This window comes from Protopterus annectens, chromosome 6.part0 (assembly GCF_019279795.1).
Source record: "Protopterus annectens isolate FY-2018-M chromosome 6.part0, PAN1.0, whole genome shotgun sequence".
In the NCBI taxonomy this organism is placed as follows: Eukaryota; Metazoa; Chordata; order Ceratodontiformes; family Protopteridae; genus Protopterus; species Protopterus annectens.
Window position 1 is genome coordinate 188412586 of NC_056737.1, and position 22069 is coordinate 188434654.

Below are 22069 nucleotides of genomic sequence, written 5' to 3' on the forward strand. Positions count from 1 at the left end.
TGATAGAGAGAGAAAATAGTGATAGGTCCATCTTGTAAGTGGCCTCGAAACACCTTCTAAAACAGCATGACTTATCAGCAGGATGTCACACCTTCATTTTAAAACCAAAGTATGATGGAGACCGTAAAATGCCAGGAACCACAATTAGAAAAAAAACCGGTCTAAACATACTGAGAACGGCTACAAATAAATTTATTATAATAAAACTTAGTACTCAAGCGCTTTCACCCTGCCAAAATGCAAGGCTTTTTCAAGTGAATAAAATCAACTAAAATTCATCCATTTAAATACCCTTTGCCCACTAAAAGGCGCCAAATGTTCTTAAAAGTACATTCCCTCCCCTTAATTGAAATATCATCAAAAGCAGTTTAATGCATTTCATTATGTGCAGTACATATTTTAGAAATTTTGTAAATCCCATAGTTCAAAGTGCAGCATCCATTTAAGATAAAATGCAGTGCATATAAACCAGAACAACAATCAATATGAAGCAAAAGTTAAAATACAGATCATACATCAATTCTACTACATTAATCAATTAATACAAAACTACAATTTCTTTGCTTTTTTAACCAAGTATGGTTTTATGGATATGTGATCATTAAGACCTAGGGGGTTGGTTGCATTCAGTTTTACCTGCCAGTATGTTTCCCTACAGCTCAACCAGTTTTCCCAATCTCCCCACCAGGATCCATTAAAACTTGTTCTAGAATTCCAAACAAAAACCCAGTGTGACCAGTTTCCACATGGAGATGTCTATAAAGTGCATTGTTCAAGTTTTTCTTCCTAATGTTATAAGTATGTTTATATATATGTTTGCTTAGTGTCCGCTCAGATTTTCCAACATAGAACATGGGGCAATCTTTACATAAGGCTAAATAAACTATACCTTTAGTCATACAATTACCCTTCCTAAATTTTATAACACTGTTCATACTATTATTCAACACTATTTGTTCCTTATCTATAATGTATCTACAATATCCACATCTTCCACACATTTTTGTCCCAAAACCTCCCTAGTGTCGTACATCATTTTTATTTTTCTCAAAAATTTTTTTCAGATTAATCCCCGTTTTAAAGACAAAGCAAAGGGCCTCACCCAATTGCTGTGCAATGTCTTGATTAAATTTTAACATTTTCCAATTTTTCTCAATTAAACTCTTAATTTATTTTGAGATGTTACTATATTGAATCACTAGTGCCCTTCCGAAACATTGTTCAGTGTCCTGGTGGCCCTCAGAGTTGTGCTGAGTGTCTCCTAACAAGGGGGTATATTTTAACACCCCATCCTTTTACAACTTCTGTGGCCACTTTTTCTATTAAATTATTCAGATACCCCTAGCCCTAAAAAAAAAAAAAAAAAAAAAAAAAAACAGATTATCAATTCTATTTTACATAGAAACTCATTCTTCTTTGAGGTCATTCTGGCAGCCCTAACCATCTGACCTTTTACTATACTCCTTTTCTGTTTTCAGGTGTGTGCACTAGTGTATGGGAGGTAGGAGTTACTAAACGTATCTTTTCGGTGTATCCTGGATTTCAACCGTCCTTCAAATTTTTCTAACCTCACATCTAAATAATCAATCCTAGTGGGGTCGAATTTGTATGTAAACTCTAGAAAAATGGTGGTGGAATTCAAGTAATCAATAAAGGAAGAAATAATTTCCTTGGGCCCATCCCAAATTACAAAAATGTCATCCAAAAAACAACGGTATAACTGGATATGTTTCCAATAGACAACTTTAGAAGAACCAAATTAGCATATATGGGGGCACATGCCTCCCCCACAGCTACACCTTTAATTTGTTTGAAGGTCTCCCCCTCAAAATAAATGTACTTGTTCTCCAATACTATCATCATAAGTTCCACCAATACATCTACACCCACCCTGAGTGAAGGGCCCTTTTCACTCAATAGTGCATAAAACACATCCAAACCTTCCTCTACCAGTATACATGAAAATAAATCGACCACGTCAATGGTTAAAAAACACATTTCCCCTTTGATTTTTTGGGTGTTAAACTACGCAGGAAGTCCCAGGAATCCTTCAATAGGCGTTCATAATCTTTCATTATATGTTTAAGGGAATGATCCAGAAAAGTAGCTATGGGGTAGGTTTTTGATTGTTCCCCAGAGACAATGGGTCTGTAAGGTGGGTTGGTGGTACTCTTGTGGATCTTGGAGATACCGAAAAATGAAGCAATTCTAGGTTTCTTCATCTGCAGTATTCCCCCCACCTTCTGATCTAATCTGTTTTCCAACAACAGTTCCTCTATTGCTAAATTCACTTTCCTGTATGAAATGTTTATTTCATTTGTAGATACTGGTACATATACACTAGTGTCGTTCAACATTTCCAGAATTTTACTTAAATAATCAATAGCATTAACTAAAACCATTCCTCCCCTTTATCCAGTCCCATAATATGAATTTCCCTATCTACTATTAACTCTTCCAAGATTTCCTTCTCCTTAATGGTTAAATTGGGTTTATATCCACATTTTTTCTAATATTTTTGTCAGTACTAAGTGCATATATATCAGACGCACATACTGCTTCGAAAAACCTGTAGTGCAGGGTGTAAAGGTGGGTTATAGGTACTACCTTGCCTAAAATAGTCTTCTTCTTCCTGGTGCTGCTGTTCAAATATTAAAGCAAAATTTAATTTTTTAACAAATTGTTTTAGTTCTATCAGGGTGTCACATACATCGAAACCCCTAGATGGAACAAATTTAAAGCCTTTTTCAAGCAGTTGAAAATGTTCCAGTTTGATCTCAATCCCACTTAGGCTGAATATCTTAAAACCATTGTAGGAGAATATCTTAAAACCATTGTAGGATAGAGTCACACCATCCTCATTGTTATACCTTTCCCTTCTTTTTGGTCTTCCCTTGATTCTTCCCTTTCCCTTTGCCTGTGGAAAAATCCTGTTCACTCACATCTTCATCATCTCCCCCAGGGTTCGGTGTCTTTAATTCAAAAATTGGTTCACTAATGTTGTTACCTTCATGTGGGTCACATATGTTACTATCCTCACTTACATCAACATTCACTGGTCCCCCATTTTAGTTTTTATCCAAGCCATTTACTCCATCAATGTTCAAAGTTTCATGCACATTGCTTCTATTTAATCTACCTTTAAATATGTATGCTTTATTATCCCCATACTGTTTTAAATCTCTAATTAACTTTTTTTTGCTTTCTTTTAAAAACATCTTCACATTTCTTATCCACACGTATGAAACAGTATTCATAAACATCTTTGTAAAATTCAAACAATAAGTAATTTCTAATAGCCTTATTTAACCTCTCAGCATCCTTTAGTAAAATTTCTACCTTCTTCTTAGAAAGTTTTAACATTAAAGACATCATTTTAAATCCACACTCATCAAATATGTCATTAAATGCTTGAATCATACCATTGTCATACATAAAACCTTCTGGGTATTTACATAGCAACAGAGCGGTCATGGTTAACAGTAGCATTATTCCATTCCGGTTTTTCACAAAATAAATCTCTTTTGTTTTTAAATGAGTTAATCCAGTCACTTACATTTTGAAAACCTGATATTTCTGTTAATTCTATGTGGTTCTCATTACCAGAAACACTGGATATATAAACAGTACCTGTAGGTGAATTTGCAACAGCTCGTTGAGCTTCCATATTGAGCCCTCCATTCAGTCCTCCATTATTAGAAACTGAGACTTCTCTCCTTGTTTCATCGTCCCCGTTGCTTATACCTGAAAATAGCGACTGACTCCCATAACTGTCCTGCATGGACAAAGTAAACTCACGAAGTGAGCAATTGATGGTGTAACGTCCGCCTCCTTCCCTTTCTGCTGCAACCCGATTGGTTGCTGCTGTTTGAACCTGCCCACAAGGAAGTGTTTCACTAGTACGAGTGAGAAACTCCATAAGGCGCAAAAAAATCCATTTTCAAACTCTTCATCTCAGTATTTAAACTAGAAATAGCTGAAAAACCCTCTCATTGTAGTAGGTGCACATTTAACAGGTCCGACTGACCTGTTATTTCCTCTCCTCATTGTCCATAACTGGATCCATAACTAAGTTAGCCATACCCAGCACACCCAAGTCCACACAGTCAATACTAAAACCAAAGTATGATGGAGACCATAAAATGCCAGGAACCACAAAAAGAAAAAAATGGTCTAAGCACACTGAGAACGGCTATAAATAAATTTATTATAATAAAACTTAGTACACAAGCGCTTTCACCCTGCCAAAATGCAAGGCTTTTTCAAGTGAATAAAATCAACTAAAATTCATCCATTTAAATACCCTTTGCCCCCTAAAAGGCACCAAATGTTTTTACAGGTACATACCCTCCCTTTAATTGAAACCTCATCAAAAGCAGTTTAATGCATTTCATTATGTGTAGTACATATTTTATAAATTTTGTAAATCCCATAGTTCAAAGTGCAGCATCAATTTAACATAACGTGCAGTGCATATAAACCAGAACAACAATCAATATGAAGCAAAAGTTAAAATACAGATCATACACCTATTCTACTACATTAATCTATTAATACAAAACTGCAATTTCTTTGCTTTTTTAACCAAGTATGGTTTTATAGATATGTGGTCATTAACACCCGGGGAGGGGGGAGGGGGTTAGTTGCATTCAATTTTACTTGCCAGTATGTTTCCCTACAGCTCAACCAGTTTTCCCAATCTTCCCCCTAGGGTCCATTAAAACTTGTTCTAGAATTCCAAACAAAAGCCCAGTGTGACCAGTTTCCACATGGAGATGTCTATAAAGTGCATTGTTCAAGTTTTTCTTCCTAATGTTATAAGTATGTTCATATATACGTTTACTTAGTGTCCTCTCAGATTTTCCAACATAGAACCTGGGACAATCTTTACATAAGGCTACATAAAGTATACCTTTAGTCATACAATTGCCCTTCCTAAATTTTATAACAATGTTCATACTATTATTCAACACTATAGCCATTCTCATAGCCTTTTTTATTTGTACATCTTCATTTTAGTCATTAGTAGCAAAAAGTAACCATCTAATGCTTTTTTCCAAAAGTAAAAAATATTTAGACCCTATGTCATTCACCATTCATTCATCTAATAATACCCTTATCGAGCCAGTCAATTCTATAAAGCTTCTAGGAGTCACCATAGACAAGGACCTTAAACTGAACATACATTTAGCCCAAGTAATTAAGAAAGTGCATATCACACTAGGCACTCTGTATAGAATAAAGCCCTTCCTAACAGATTCCAGCAGACATGCCATTAGTAGAACTCGCCTTCTATCCACCCTCTTATATGCCTCACCCATTTTCACTAACAGTATATAATACTGTCTCTTTATTTAATCAATTATGTAATTGAGTGGGTGTGTTTTATTTTAGTATATAAGTGTAAGTTTGAATGTTTAAAAAATCTTACTTTGCTAAAGGCAAGTTTGCCGAGGCGCTACAGATTACATTGTGTGTTTTATGTGAACAGCAGTGTTTTAGAATAAATCCTTTGCACTCAACGGAATTGGAATATTTTTGTGGTGAAGAATATATGTATTCCTCCACCTTAGTGTCAGTACAATAGTACAACTGTTATCTCGTTGTCATGTTACTGTTTTTGACTTCTGTATAATTTATGCATTCCTTAAATTGCTTTTGTAATTGTACTACAACTGAACTTTTGGAGCATTGTATTTGTGGATCTTTTCTCCTGGGCATTTGCTGAAAACGGGCCAAATTAGGCCCAGACAGACATTCCTGGTAAACAAGATGAAATTAATAAATTAAGTAACAAATTAAATAAATAAATACATGTTTTTGATACCTCCTTCAGAAGGATTGCAAAAGCAACAGAGAGTCTTTTCTGTATGTGACACCAAGCTCAATACCAAGAAACTTAGGCTACAACCTTGAAATTAAGTGTATGCCAAGCTATGTAGTGTCTGGTTATCAACCACAGATGACTTCTTGAGCAAATTACACCTGTAAATCCACTTCAGAACATATAAAGATAGTGGCAGATCACTTGAGTCTGGGCATATATACAACTACAAACAGGCTAACGTGACAGATGTCTACTTTGATATGAAAACAAAAGTACTAGAAAAACAAAACAAAAAAAAAAACTCGGTTCATTGATTAAATAAAAACAAGCAAGGCAACACTAAGTGTTATTTCTGGGCTAGGACTGAAAGCTAATGATGAAAATATTCATAAACATATGGGAATACATAAAAATGTATAGGAGTACAAGTATTTAATTACTCACCAACATTATCCAATATATTTTAAATATCTCCAAAAACACACACAAAAAAAATCTGGTCAGACTGCCAGAATGTAAAATAAACAAAAAATAAGATAAATGTTACTAAACAAAAATGTAACTAGTTTAGTCAACTAGAAACTCAAGCTCAACAAAACAAACTTTATGGATAACATCTGCACAAGACTGCAACACAGGGGTTTCCTCCATTCTAAGGCTGATAGTGGAATTCCTCTCCAGTGCCACACAAAGGGTTTACACATTCAAGAAACTACAATGAAGCTAAAAAGTAGTTATGTACTTACCATAACATTCCATCCTCTCCAGTGCCACACAAAGGGTTTACACAATCAAGAAACTACAATGAAGCTAAAAAGTAGTTATGTACTTACCATAACATTCCATCTGTGTTTTCTATCTACATTTATCCTCGACAGATAGGTCCATTTCCAATGTCGGAAACAACTTGGCCGTTAATACAACTTGCTCCAGTCAAAAACTCTCGAGCTTCACCTCTACCCACAATTACCTCAGATCGAGTTTGTAGAAAAGTATATAAACACCAATATATACACACACACACACACACACACACACACACACACACATCAGAAAGGAAGCCCAAATTGAAGCCATATCTACTGTGCTTGAAAAATCATAATAATTCAGGATATATACTCTGCTCCACCAAAAATGTTTTAAAGGTCGGGGGATGGAGGGAAGGTAGTCAAGGATAAATGAAGATAGACAGCACAGATGACACATTATATAAGTGCATAACTTCTTTATCTGATGTTGTCAATCTTCATTTTATCCTTGACAGATGGGACAGAGTCTCCAGCTACCTAACATCTTGGGTGGACTCACGGAAGGATATTCCTGAGCACCATCAAACCAAAGGACACTCTTCCCCTACAGACTAAGTCCAATTTGCAATGAGTAACAAAGGTATGGAGAGAAGCACAAGAAGCTGCTGCACATATTTCATCCATCAAAGTTCTAGAGTGGAAAACTGCTGAGGTGGCTATAGATCTTGTAGAATGTGCTTTCATGGGCCCAGGCAAGGTTAATTTATTCTTATCATAAATAAATGAAATGCAGTCTTTCAGCCACTTAGAGTTATCTTGCTGACTGGCTTACCCAACTTTACACTGGAAAAGGAAACAAATATTTTGAATGTCGTCTTTTGCTCTGTGAAGACAGAAAGGTAATCAGCAATGAACATCAAGTAAATGTAAGAAATATTCACCCTTATTGGAAAAGTTCGGAAAGAAAACTGGTAAATTGATCGTTTGATTAATGTTAGCCTCTGAGACTACCTTGGGTAGAAAGGAGGGGTTTGTTCGTAAAAAAAAAAAAACTCTATCCTTGTGGAAAATCAGATAAGGAGGCTCAGACTATGAATGATGATGATACAGGGTGGAAGCTCAAGAAATAAGGAGATATTAGAATTTTGGATGCAGACTCTTAAGGAGGACAAAAATCATACAGAGCATTATCTTCATAAAATAGCAGGGAGTATTTTAAGAACTAAACCAGCTTGAGAATGGAGAAAAGAGATTCTGATGAAAGGGATGACTGTGATTAAAGATACAGATAACAGGCAAGAGGCGGCTGGAATTTATTGGAGAAACTGGCAAAGGAACCAAGGTATTGGGAACAAAAACTAGAAAGGGAAAGGTAATACAATGGAAAGAGGCCAAGGATTTATTTGGACTGCAGGTTAAAGATTGCCTTCCCTATCAAGGATGGATATCAGAGTATAGGCAAAGAGAAAGAAATGGGGGTAGTCTTAAATGAAACACCAGCACTGGCAGAGTTTTTAATAGAATCTAGAACAGAAGCTTCCGTTAAAAAAGGGAAATTGTATGATAATTATACAAATAAATCAGAAGAGCTTAGAAAGGATTGGAAAGAGAGACTGGATAAGCAATTCATAAAGACACAATGGGGGTATACATATGTCTCCCAAATATGCAACAAAGTCAAGAAGATTTAGGATTTTCACCTGGAAGTGTTTACATAGGTATTTTTATACCCCAAGCAGACTACAAAGAATTTTTCCTCAGGTGGATAGCAAATGTTGGCGGTGTGTCAGGCAAGAAAGAGGTGGCTGGGAACATATTTTTTGGGAGTGTAATGAGCTGGCGAACTTTAGGAATTCCTTGCAGACCACTCTGTCAGAGATGCTGGGTGAGCGAATTGGATTGACTGGGGGAGATGACTTTTTGAGCTATGATACTGAATCGGAATTGCCTACACATAGTAAAGCATTGCTGAGTCTAATTATGGTGGCTGCCAAAAAAGTAATTACTAGAAAATGGAAATCAAAGTCTAGACCAACTTTACTAGAAGTAATGAATATAGTAACAGAGATACAACTGGAATTGGGATTTTTAGAAAAGGGACGGAGCAAACTACATAGGAAAAAATGGGAATTGTAGGAACAATAAATGCAGAGAAGGAACAAGGTTTAAGAGGCAGGATTTGAATGAGCCATATAGATTCCTAGGTAGGTACTACGCTACTGGCCCTAGGGCCTATATAAGCCTAGTCAAATGGTAACCTGGCTTTTGCCACCCAAGAAAATTATTTTCCTGTGCCCCTGTCAAGCAGAGCCACAAAAGTGATCCCCGGGCTGAATTTCCTATCTCCCATCCAATCATCAAGATTTTTCTTGAAGAGTGCTAATAAGGAGCTTTGTTTGATATAGATAGGTAGTTTGTTCCAGAGTATGGGAAGTCTCTGGGACAGGAATCTATCCCTCCAGCATGTACTGTTTATTGTGGTGACAAGGTTTAGGTCCCTAGAGTGTGTAGCTCAGAGGGATTGGGATTTCTTTAAGTGGAACATGTCCAACAGCTCTGGGTTTGACACAGCTTTGTATGTTAGGCAGAGATCGCCTCTGAGTAGGCGATATGTGACAGAGTAAAGCTGGAGTTTTTTGATTCGGTCTGCATAGGGCATCTGTTTGAGGCCAGTAATCCTCTTTGTGAGGTATTTCTGCGGCCTTTCCAGTTGTTGTAGATGTCTTGGTGAGGTACATACCAAAAGGGGCATTGTACTCTATAATGGGTCTAATGAGTGAGGAGCAGAGGGGAACAATGACCTCTTTTTTCCTGGATGAGAAACCTTTTGTGAGGAGATGTGCCACACAGAAGGCTTTCCTGACTACCGTGGCTATGTGATTATCAAAGGAGGGACTACTATCCACCTGTGTCCCAAGGTACCTTATCACACTTTCGGTGTTAAGTAGACTATCGCCTATGTGGTAATTCATGGGTACAGAGTTTTTACCAAAAGGGATGACAATGCACTTTTTGGCATTAAGCTTGAGGCCATGGCTTTGACACCAGGCATCTGTCTCAGTGAGGCCCTTTTGTAGGATACCCACATCGCTCGGAGTTTTGATAATGGCTCCTAGTTTGCAGTCATCTGCAAACTTTGTTAGCCAAAGACCTTCTGTGTTAGCCTGTACTTCAGAGAAGTAGATACCAAACAGGAGAGGACCCAGGACTGAACCCTGTGGTACTCCACTTGCCACTGGTCTGAAGTTGGATTTAGAGTCTGCTACTTTCACAGTGTGGGTTCTGCTTAACTGACAATGACTGAACAGATTATAAGTGATGTATAATGTTAGCAACTACAGTTGTTTCAATGGTGTTTGTGATGTATAATGTTTGCAATTAAAGTGGTGTCAATGTTGTTTGTCTATGTCGTATGTGATAATTTAATAAATATGTTTATTGGAGAGAAAAAAAAAAGGAGGCTCAGACGACAAGGTCTGCAGCTCTGAAATCCTTCTGGCAGAGGTAATGGCTACCAAAAACAGTGTCTTCCAAGACAAAAACTTCAGATCACATTCCACAGAGGGCTGAAAGGGAGAATTTGTTATGGTCTGTAACACTAAGTTCAGATGCCAAAGAGGCGTCGGATCTCTGAAAGGGGGTTTTAACAAAACCGTGCCTCTTAGGAATGATTTACAAAGTGTATAAGAAGCCAAAGAACATTCTTCCAAACCATCATGTAAATTAGAAATTGGAGTTGTGTAATCTGATAGCAGAAAGGGAAGCTCCAGCATGAAAAAGAGAGGCTCAAAAGTCTAAAATATACTCTACAGAAGCAGAAAAGGGATCAATATGCTTTTCATGGGCCCAAATGGTAAATCTCTTCCATTTGCTAGAGTACACTTTACGAGTGGAAGGTTTATGAGCAGACACGAGAATGCGGCATACTGGGGAGGAAATATTAGGATGCCTGGTAACTAATAGAATTGGAGGAACCATGCTGTCAGTTTGAGGTTCAAAATATCTGGGTGAACAAATCTGTCTGGATGGGACAGAAGTTCTGGAACCAGGTCCAGAATCAAAGGTTGTCAAATCAGATAAGGCAAAGGAAGGAGAACCAAATCTGTCGAGGCCAAAAGGGTCCAATGAGGATTATTGTGCTTTTCAACATGAGCGCATTCTGTAAGAATTTCAGAATCAGAAGTATCAGGGGAAAGGCATACAGGAGAACGTGGGGGCCAGCTGTGGAGGAGAGCTTCTCTAGGTGACTTCCCCGGAGGGGAAATCAGGATGAAGTAATTGCTGCACTTGTTGTTTAGGGGGGAAGCAAACAGGTTGCAGCAAGGTTGGCCCCACTGACGGAAGATCATTTTCGCCACTTCTAAATTGAGAGACCACACATGATGCTGAAGGATACATCTGCACAGCTTGTCTGCAATCACAATGGAACTCCCCAGAATATGCATTGCTATTAGAAAGCAGTTGGAAGAGAACTCCCACTGCCATACTCAGAGGGCTTCTTGACAAAGGGGGTAAGAATTGGTTCCTCCCTGTTTGTTGATGTACCAAACTATTGACATATTGTCTGTTTGAATTGCAATTGTCTCCTGAGGAAGAGCTGTCTGAAAGGCCTGCAAAGCTAGAAGCACCCCTCTTGGCTCCAGGACACTGATGGACAAGATGGCTTCTAATGGGGACCAAGTGTCTTGGACCGTCTTGCCCAGAAAATGCCCCCCCCCATCTATAAAGCATCTGTGGTTACTATGGCTGTGGGCTCTGCAAAAACAAAGGGGTGACCGCGAAAAATTTGTTCGGAATCCATCCATCAAAGAAGATACCTCTTACAATAATTGGTAATCAGAATTTGGTCCAACAAGGCTGGTGAAGGATAGACTACTAAGAACCTAATAGCTATCACAGAATTCTCATATGAAACCTAACTAGATGTGCTAGAGTTATTGATGCGACTCTAGAGTTTGCAAAACTAGTCAAGCAGGAACCTCTTTCTGCAGATCATCTTTTGAACTTGTTCCATTGTTCTATGAAGTTTCTCTGGAGGAAGGGATGCTATAGCTGTCTCCGTATTTAGTACAGCCCGTATGAATTCTAAATTTTGCAGTGGCATCAAATGTGATTTCTCGAGATTTACCATAACTCCCAGATGGGCACAGATACTGACAGTGTAATCTCTGGCTAACATCAACTGAAGCCTGGTCAAAGCAGCTATAAGCCAGGTGTCCACATATGGAAACACCCAGAATCCTTGCAGTCTTAAGTGAGCTGTTACTACTGCCATGCATTTGATGAACACCCTGGGGGCAATGGTTAGACCAAAGGGCAGTACCCTGAATTGGTAATGACTGGCTCCCAGCTGGAAGCGGAGGAACTTCCTGGAGCATTTGTCTATTTTTATGTGTTAATATGCATCCTGAAGATTTACTGAGCACATCCAGTTATCATTTTTCAAAAAGGGAAGAATTGACTGTACCGTGACCATCCGGAACTTTGTTTGCCGAACTGATTTGTCCAGCCTACTGACACCCAAAATTGGTCTCTAGTCCCCTGTTATTTTTAGCATTAAAAATAATCTTTAGTAGGTTCCGGATCCTTTCTGGTCTGGCGAGACTTCTTGGATGACTCTTTTGACCACCAGTTTTTGAATTTCTTGCACTGCTGAATCCCTATGACTGGGTGGAACATCAGGGATTTTCTTGTGTACAGGGGGAGGATGTGAAAAGGGAGTGATTCAACCTCTGGATATGATCGATTGCACCCAGGAGTCTGTTCTGTTATGTTTAGCCAGTCATTTAGGGGCAAGGCCAAGCATCCCCCGACTGCCTCCAGAGGAAGACAAATCAGGCATCCCTTCAGGAGTGCTGAAAGGGCTTTCCTGGAAAAGAATCCCTGAAGCCCTGGTTTTGCGGACCATCTCTGCCGCAAGGGCAATGTCTTCCTTTTTGGTTCCCACCACCCTGCCCCTGGGGGAACTCTCTCCATGTGTGTCTTGGAAAGGCCATTGGGATTTTTTAAATCACATTTTTCCACCACTCCTGTGGTTCCTAGAAAAGGATCTTGGGAGGAGGGTGGAGAAATGTATGCCCAGAGCAGAAAAGGTCTTACAATCCTTCTCACACGTGGATAAAGTCTCTTTTACTTTTGGGCCAACCAAGGATGTTCTGTCAAAGGAAGCATTGATGAAAGAAGACTTGAATGGTCCCGCAAAGTCACAAAGGTGCATTCAGGCGTGTCTCCTTATGGCTATGGCTGTACCCACTGCTCTGGAAGTCCCTTCGGCTGTATGTGCAATTAGCCTCAGACTCCAGGGTGGCTAGTTGGAAAGTCACTTTCTTTTGGACTCCTTCAGCTACAGCTCCCACCAGGATACTTAACTATTCCTTAATTAGATCCCACTGAAGTCTCGTGAAGTGTGCCAAGAAGTTCAAAGACCTTATAGCGAAGGTCGATGACGTGTAGACTCGCTTCCCAAATCTGTTCATAGCCCCAGACTCCCTGTTGGGTGGATGGACAGAGGAACTCTCCTCAGAGAGTTCCTTTTTTGTGGCAGCCACTAAGAAATTCCACAGCTAACGCCTTGGCCCAGAACTGTTTATCTTCAGGGGCAGATAATATTTTGTCAAGTCTCTTGGAGATGGGCTCAATGGTGTCCAGAGACTTTCACTCCTGCTGTGAAATCAACTGGATGAGTTCATCAGTGGGTGGGGTCACCCAAGTGGTAGACGGGCGGGTGCTGGAAGAATCTGTTTACCTGCAGGCTTTCAAGGAAGGGATTTGGAACTTCCAGCCACCCCTTTGTTTTAAAATTTCTAGGATGCCTCCAAAGGAGACATCTTCAGGTGGCAACTGTGGGGACCCCTCCCCCTCATCACAATCTGTGTCTTTGGTGACTGATTCCTAGGGGGGGAGGACTCTAAGTGCTTTCTCTTGAACTTCCTTATTTGAAGGTCCTCCTCAGGGGGACAATATGGGGAGGTGTCAGAAGACAAAAGAACCTGGGTCTGAAAAACCTGAGACTTCAGGATGATAAAAATAAAATAACTTGGGTTGTAAATCCAGATATACCACAAAAAGGCAAGTGAAAAAGTATTCCTGAGCCACAAGCCATGAAAAAAATATAGAATTTATTAGTGCAAGTAAACTTTCACAAAAGCTGCCTCGTGACTCTGGAATACTTTGTTTTTCACAAACCTGCTGTCCCAGTGGAGAGGCAGGTGGAATAACAGAGCCAGAGGGGGGGGGTACTTGTTCCGAGAGGGAAGGTACCAACTGAGTCACTGTAACAGAGAGAGGGCCCTGTCCATTGCCTTGAAGGCTGCCCCCCCCCCCGAAGAGGGAAGGAAGCCCGGAACTAAGATAGACTGCCTCAGGACTGGGATCACTCCCTGCTGTGAAGAAATGACCCTCGAGACAGAAGCCAGAGCCAAGCTAACTTGAGCCAAAGCCCCCAGGAGCAGGGATGACTAAAAAGAAAACTGGAGTTGAGTCCTGCCCCCTAGAACCGACAGGGTATCTATGGCTCTGAGATTTCTCCGGTTCTGAAGCCACTGAAGAGCTCAGGGGGATTACCGGTTCTGAAGATGTGAAGATCTCAGGAACTGGCACAGTCTGTGCCAGGAGATTCGGGACAGATGATTCTAAGAGGAGAGGTCAATGGATTAAAAGAAGGCTTGGTTCTCACAAACCATGCAGTGACTCAGGAGTGGGATATTGCCAGGCTGTTTGCAGCACAGGTGGAGAAATACTTTCCTTGACTAGGGACTTTACTGAGAGGTAAAAGGTCAAGAAAGAACACTTTGAGGAACCTCTGAATCCATTGGAGATGCCATCCTCCAAGGAAGGAGCACCAGAATCAGGTGGTGAGAATGGGCTCATTTCTGTAGGTGAAGTCACTGCTATGATTACACAGTTCTTCAGTGGCAAGATGTAAGAGTGGATCAGCTTTAGCCAGAAATGCAGAGGGTACATACTTTGAGGTGTTGTGTTAACATGCCTTTTCAATGCTGTACGGGAGTCTATAACAGAAACTCTAGATTTACAAACTGTAGTAGCAGTCTTTATTTTTAAAAAAGGCAGATGGCAGGAATTCTTACAAACTCAGAGGGATCACTTTCTTCAGTCTCCTCTGGAAGTGCATGCCAGGATGCTGTGCTGCAAATGCAACTTCATTCAACATCTAGAGTTCTGATTTTGCAGCAGCAATGAAAACTGTTTCCTGGCCATAGGAGAAAATCTCTCTTTGTTCATGAAAAGACACTGGAAGAGTAAGTAGAGTTATGTTTTGAACCCAGAGAAAGAATAGGACTACGTACATCAGAATGTTTTGTGGGAGGTACAACAACAGTACAGGGTCCCAGGGTCACTACCACATTCCATTCAGTCCATATGCATGAAGAGCAAGAGTACTGCCTGTGCCCTCATGCAGGGCTCTCGTGTCTTGATTTGGCAAGGACATCCTGATTTAAACTACAAATGGGGACACTGTTCTGGAATCCCTATTCACATGCTGCCTGTCCCTAATTTCTGATTCCCTGCTCAGTCTGTCCAAAAGCCAAGATTAATGGTAGGCAGGCAGCCAGCCCAGCAGACAGCAGGGATTCTTTTTCTTTCTAGTTGGGGACTTCATCGCTCAGCTTCTCCACTTCCGGCTATTTTTTTTTTTTTTATTATTATTATTATTATAGAAGGGACTCAGTACTTTTTGTGTTTTACCTAGCTCAATTTTATCTACTTAAACTTCTCTTATTTGCTGTTTTGGTGTTCCTAAAACAAGCTGGAACTGAAGAGGCTATGTATATAAAAAAAAAAAAAAAATAAAAATTAAATTAGCAATGGTTTGGAAGACCAGTGATCAAGTATGTACGTTAAACAAGTATTCCGTGTTGTATCTGTTACTTATTTTACAGCTTAGAGCTACCGTAATACTCGTTATGGAACACCTAGATGCAGACACTATACAGCATTTTCTTTGCCCAGTGGGAGCTACCATAATACTTGTTATGGAACACCTAGATGCAGACAATATACGGCATTTTCTTTGCCCAGTGGGCAATACACTCAATCTGTGTGTGCATGTCTAAAGTCCCAATTTCTGCTAATGTAGAATACTGATCCAAAATACCTCCGATGCTGTACACAATAGGGCTGTACTGCTATAGTGAAATTCTGTAATTACATTCAGACAGACACACAAGCATTGCCATTGTGCGGATATAAAGAAATACAACACAAACCACCATGGCATGAATATCCATAAAAACAGGTAAAGACTTTCAATGCAAGTCTGCAGTCCCTTGAGGGACATGCAGAAAGTGCATTTTATCAGTAATGACAGCAGCATATGGATGGCAGGAGCAAGGACCTTTGTATGTTTTGTCCCTTTCCTACTGGGGTAAGCATGCACAATTTGCACTGGTATTAGTAGAAGTATAACGAGGGGTTTTCACAGTATATATATACAGTGAATTCCCACATTTGTCTAAAGCTAGTCTGTGTTCTCCACCAGTCAATAGTTCTTTGACAGCTGGGCATTATATGTCATGTTATTTTATTTAATTACCAGGCAAGTCCAACTGGTCAAAGCCCCTTTGCAGCAGAGGACCAGGAAGTTTCACATTACAAACATATGAGGTAACAGTAAAAATGTACTATATAACACTCAGGAGTACATAACCAATCGTTCTTTTCAAGTAAGGAGAGCAGGTGCAATGGCTGCAGAATTTTTGGTTCTCCCTTTTTCCAATATTTTCACCTCCTAAGCTGGTAGTCATACCTCACCTGTAGTATAAAGAGACAATGACTCTGTGTAAGTAGGTCCCTCCTTTCTTTGTGTTATGGCAACCATCTTGTTAACTTGAAATGTACACTGAATGCTTGAAGATATGGACTACTGCCAGATTAACAAGGTTGGAAAAATGTTCCTTTTAAGATAATGACTATTTGGTTATTATACTATTTTCTCAAATTTTCTCTTGGATTTGCAATGTGTATTTTCTGGCAACCTCAGAGTTGTGGCATTCAAGTGAAATCTAGATAGTGCCTAAAGGCATATGTCATCTTACTCATGAAATGATCCATTTATAAAGAGTTAATATTGTATCCTCCTCCCTTGACAATATACTTATGTACCTAAAGATTTAAATGTCTCACCATTCTTGGATATTTCTTTCACTCCCTACAGCATATTCAGATACCTGGCCTTGATTCTGGACTTGTAATGAACAATGCTTAGGACAGTGTTCACCATTTGCTTTAACATCTTTATTACACCACCAAATTTTAAGCTGCCACAAGTTCACTTACACTAAAGAAAAAGAAAATAAATCTTTAACAGCTTCCACTACTGTCATTGTGTAGTGTATATATTTTTAACAATCTTTACTCACTACAACATTACATACATTGCTCAATTCCTCCCCTCCCATAAACCTCACTCTTCCTTCCTGCATGCACTTCTCCCACACATTTCATTAATTTCTATCAAGTTAGCCCTTCCCTTTCTAAAGCTCCCACCTCCAGTTTTATAGCTTCCAACCATAGCTCTCAACCTTCCATCTCCAAAATGAGGAGCACTAGCCCTCATAATGTGGAACAAATGGGCAAAATGTGGAACACATACTAATGGCTTACTAACAACTTCAACTAGGAAGGTCATGGGATGGTTAAAGTAGGCTGGTTTTACTTATAAAGATCTTTTAATGAATTAGTATGGTTAATTTCTATTTACCATGGATTTCACTTAAAAAAATTCCTAACACTGAATGTGTGACAGAATCTTTCAATGTGGAACATGTACTTTTTAAGACCCCAAATGAGGTACGTTCCTCGTAATGAGGTACACTTGAGAGGTCTGCTTCCAACCTTTAGCATGAAATACAGTGTTCAGATGGGAAGAGAGGTGCTCACCATCAGAAGTGGCTCAAATATAAATCACTCACCACCGTTTACAGAATTACTGGCAGTCTGTCACTCCAGTAGCAGTAACAGCTTTGCATTTAGCAATAAACCCCTTTAAAGAGTTCTGTTGCTTTCACAAATCTCCAACAGTTCTTTTGTCTAGAATAGTAGAGTACGTCTGATTAAATGCATTCTCTGCACATCCACTGAATGAGGACACTTCAGCTACACTCACTTCACACTAGCCACCTGACTCTTTCCCGTTAAAACTACAAATTCCATCATGCCTTCACCAATGAAGAATCTTCTCTAGAATTCTGTGATGTATGTTAAAAAAAGCAGATGTACATTCCATGCCTTTACTACGCATCTGTTATCTGTTTTCGTATATCATTTGCCGAGCAGCGCTGTATTGCCATTTTGTTTGTTGTTGGGGGAGGAGCTGATTAATATCAAACTCCTCCCATAAACTGATCAGTGATTATTATAGCAATAACCCACGCCTTGGTGTGGGTAATGCTGGATTTACCCACGGTTGGCGTGGTTTGGTCCCGAGGGCGAAGCCCGAGGCACCAAACAAAGCCAACCGTGGGTAAATCCAGCATTACCCACACCCAGAAGTGGGTTATTGCTATTATACAATGCCATTATTTAAGAAAAGAAATGATTACTTTTCTTAAATAATGGCATTGTATAATGCCTCTTTGCTGCCCTTCCGCACCTGTCTGGTGTTCATGGCAGTTCTGATGTACCGCATGCCTACGCAGTACATCAGAACTGTGGGCAAAGCAACGGAGAACGCAAGTTCTCCGTTATTACTCGCTATGTTAAATGGGTTTAACATATGAGACAGCTTTAAAATAAGCAACGGAGATCTCCGCTTATTTTAAAGTTGTCTCGCCATGTTAAACTCATTTAACATAGCGAGACAAGTTTAAAGCAACGGAGATCGCAAGATCTCCATCGCTTTTTACTGTGTCGCTATGTCAAAGCCGTTTAACATAGCGAGACAGCTTTAAAAAGCAACGGAGATCTCCGTTGCTTTTTAATCTGTCGCTATGTTAAACTCTTTTAACATAGCGAGATAGTAGTTTAACGGCAAAAGTCCGGGCGACCGGACCTTTTTCCGTTAGTATATTGAGGGATTTACCACGGGCACGCTGGTTGGGCTAGCCAATCAGCGTGCACGTTTTTAGGGTAGGCATTGTATAATTATTGATTGAACTTTGTTAAACAATTAAGGGTCCAAAGACTTGCGCGGGGAAAACTGGGGAGAAAGCTCTACAGCACAAACTGGCTAAAGAGTATTTTATAGTAGTTTCTTAGGCTGAGGGAGGAACTGGTGTGCCATAAGAAAACCCGCATACATACAACTATAGAGAGACTTTACTTTCTTCTTGATAAGAGAAAGGCTTTGTTTAGGGCAGTAATATGTATGCATCTGTAAAGTTAAGTACAAGAAAATACTGTGAATAAAAGTAAATCTTAACCATAACCTGTTTGTCACTGTACCTCACGAGTATGCATAGTTTATGCTAATTAATTGTCGCCAACGTTAGTGAAATCCCCCGAATTTCAGGGGTTATGTCCCCAAATATCTCCTCTTTAAACTGAAAGGTTATATTCTCAATATTAAACTGTATATTTTTACAGTGGGCATACCAAGGACGTGCCTCATAGCCGATAGGCCAAAGACAGGTTATCACTAATGGACGAACCATGTAGTAAACCAGAGTATTCAGACATTTGAAGCTTTAATTGGCAACAGCAAGGATTTTCACACAATAACTTGTTTTTTTTTTGTGTGTGTGTGTGTAGATGTCTACAGGTTGCAATATTAAAGCAGCCAGTTTTGAATTGAGTGCCGTTTACTGTACTGTTTTGCTACCAGGGAACAGTATACACATATCCACTCTTCTCCCCCGTCATTCACTTGTAATTCAAATGAAACTTCGAAAGCGTGTATATAGTAACGTTTCAAACTAAATCCAACCAGTTATAAAAATAAGTTTTAAATGATAAATACCGTTTTCTTATCAACCTTTCATTAAAGCATACTACTTAAATAATAATTGAAGTTTTATTGCATATATTTACCGTCACAAGCACGCATGTTTTTTGCTTTACGTTTTAAGTACTGTGCGAGAACATAAAATTGTGGTAAGCAGTCAGGTCTCCTAAAGGAGAACACGGGGCGGAGAAGTCTAGTCTAGTCTAGCCACGCCCCCCCCCCCCCCCCCAAAAAAAAAAAAAAAAAAACACACACACATTTGTACTGTCTTAAAATACGTCCTGGTTCAATTCCGATTACTGGCCTTTATAAGAAATAAATATATAAAAGAATACGCTCGATCTCTGTAACTCAACAAAGAGAAACACAACTCTGCTGCATGGGGAATTTCAAGAATTTCGACCATAGCTAAACTTCTGTTTCTTTTTATACCTAACATAGCTCTCAAATTACTGATATACTGTCGCTGCCATTAGAAAGACAAAAAAAAAAAGCATTTGGACTATAACCCGTCAGCCTTACAAATACTAACCTGTCACAAAACCAATCCGTTCAGCACGTTCACCTAACAGCCGAAAGGAATACCTTATTTTCCTGAACACACAAACAGAAGCGTAACCATAACGACAGTACCCCGCCTCCCCCATGCAGTACCACTAATTTTTTTAAAAGCGTAAGATAAGTCTTTAAAGGAAAACTCCACCCTCTCATACAGCTTAACTCAAACTTTAATTTTCTTTTCTCCCTACAGTATCGTTCCAGCATTGTGTAGGTGCCAGAACCCTGCTTGTACTTTTTAAAACTTTTATTTGCTTGCACTAGATTGAAAGGAAGGGAAAACCCACCTACCTTTTTTTAAGCTCAACTACTCACATACTTTGCAGAGGAGTTCGTCTCCACCTGCATGACGTATCATAGGCAGTTAAATCTGTAGTTTACTCTGTCAGCTACTGCTATTTTGTCTTAGATGGGCAATTAATCCTGCTAATATCAGGAACACAGCAGCTGATATAGAAAAGACAGAAAGCTGTGGATTTTTTTCCACTGTTTTTATTGCAGAGAGGAGGAGAACTTGACACTATCCTTTCATAGCAAAACAAAAAAAAAAAAAACAGATCATTCAGGGGTTTAAAGGCAATTGTCAACTCTTCTGACAAATTTACATAAGCAGCAACACAGAGAAATGCTAAGCTTCAAATGTTGGCTATTTATAACAGTTTATGTGGTAAGGTGTGATGTTCGTCGTCTCCCATTGCTGCAGTCCTGACTAATGGGTACTCCGCTGCCCTCCATCGGCCCGAATACCAAAGGGCTAGATCTGGCATCGGTCATGGCGCCCGAGACTGACGTGGTGTCAGTATAAATGCGCATGACCGACGCCATAACTTCAGTCTTTCTTGCCGCATTGTCCTGAGCAGAAGCAGAATTTGCAAGTGCCGTTCGGCGTTCTGGAATTGTCGGTTTTCGAGTTTCAGACCGGAGACCAAGTTGGGCTAAGTACCCCATTGGGGACATTTTATTTTTTGTCTTTTTCTTGTCTCAGTATTGTCGGATGTCAGAAAAAGTTAATAACTGTATTTCTTGTGGGAAACAGATTCCTCATAGGGATTACCATTCCCTCTGCATTCCTTGTTTAGGGCCTGAGCACGACGTTGTTGGGTGTCGCTTTTGTGCTACTTTTAATAAGCGTACTGTTAAACGTCGGTTGGACTGTGCTAGGCTGGTGTTTGGTGACCGTTGTAATTACAACATGCCGTCGGATTCTCCGACGACTGGCTCTTCTAGGAAGCGCAAAGACAAGTCTTTGCGGTCCAAGCAGGATGGGGCGTCCGCCCCGGACCTCGGTCCTGTTGAACCACTGGCTGCTTCAGTGGCTCTTTCTGACGTTGTGCCTGAGTGTCAAGGGGAGCCTTTGTTACTACAGGGGGTGGCTTCTCCTTTGTTAGGCCAGGTTGAGGGTGCTCCTCTGTTGTCTGTGGCTCCCTCCCCTCGTAGGGTGGTTAAGCCTCCTCCTTCTCTAGGCAAAGGCCATTCTAAGTCCAAATCTGCCATGGTGCTTTTCCCAGGGTCCAGCTCCTAGGAAGCACATGCTGAAGATGGCTGAAGATTTGATATCTTTAATTAGGGGTTCCATGCCTCCCCCTCAGAAGAGGCCTAGGGTAGAGACGGAGTTGGAGGGTTTGGTTCAGTCTTCCATTGAGTCTGATTCCTCTGTGGAAAGCCTTCAGGATTTCCCTCCCTATTCTGATTCAGGGGCTGAGGATGCTTCTCCCTCGTCCCCTCCAGAAGATTTTTCTTTCTCTGAAACTTTGCATTCCATGAGGGAACATTTCAAATGGGAGGGCCAGGATTATTCTGATTCTCGTAAACGGCTGAGAGAATTTTTGTTTTTGCCTCAGCACAGGCCCTTGGCTATTCCTCCTGTACTGGATGTTGTTCAGGATGTGTTTTCTGAGGCTGCCCTTAACCCGATTCTCTGCCTCCTGCCCCTGTTAAACCAGATAGATACTACAGGGTTCGGAAGCTCACAAGTACTTGTTTAAGAGCCCTAGGGCTGATCCTGAAACTATTTCTCAAGGCCCCAAGGCGTTA

The 22069-nt window shown here is 40.0% G+C and overlaps 1 protein-coding gene across 1 annotated transcript in view; it reads right to left on the reverse strand.

The window, feature by feature from the left end:
- NOXRED1 (NADP dependent oxidoreductase domain containing 1) overlaps nucleotides 1-20108 on the reverse strand; it is an 858863-nt gene extending 838755 nt beyond the window's left edge. Inside the window, exon 1 of the mRNA XM_044073909.1 lies at nucleotides 20010-20108. The gene's annotated coding sequence lies outside the window, so the exon portion shown is untranslated. The remainder of the gene's footprint in view (nucleotides 1-20009) is intronic.
- Between the last annotated feature and the right edge of the window lie 1961 nt (nucleotides 20109-22069).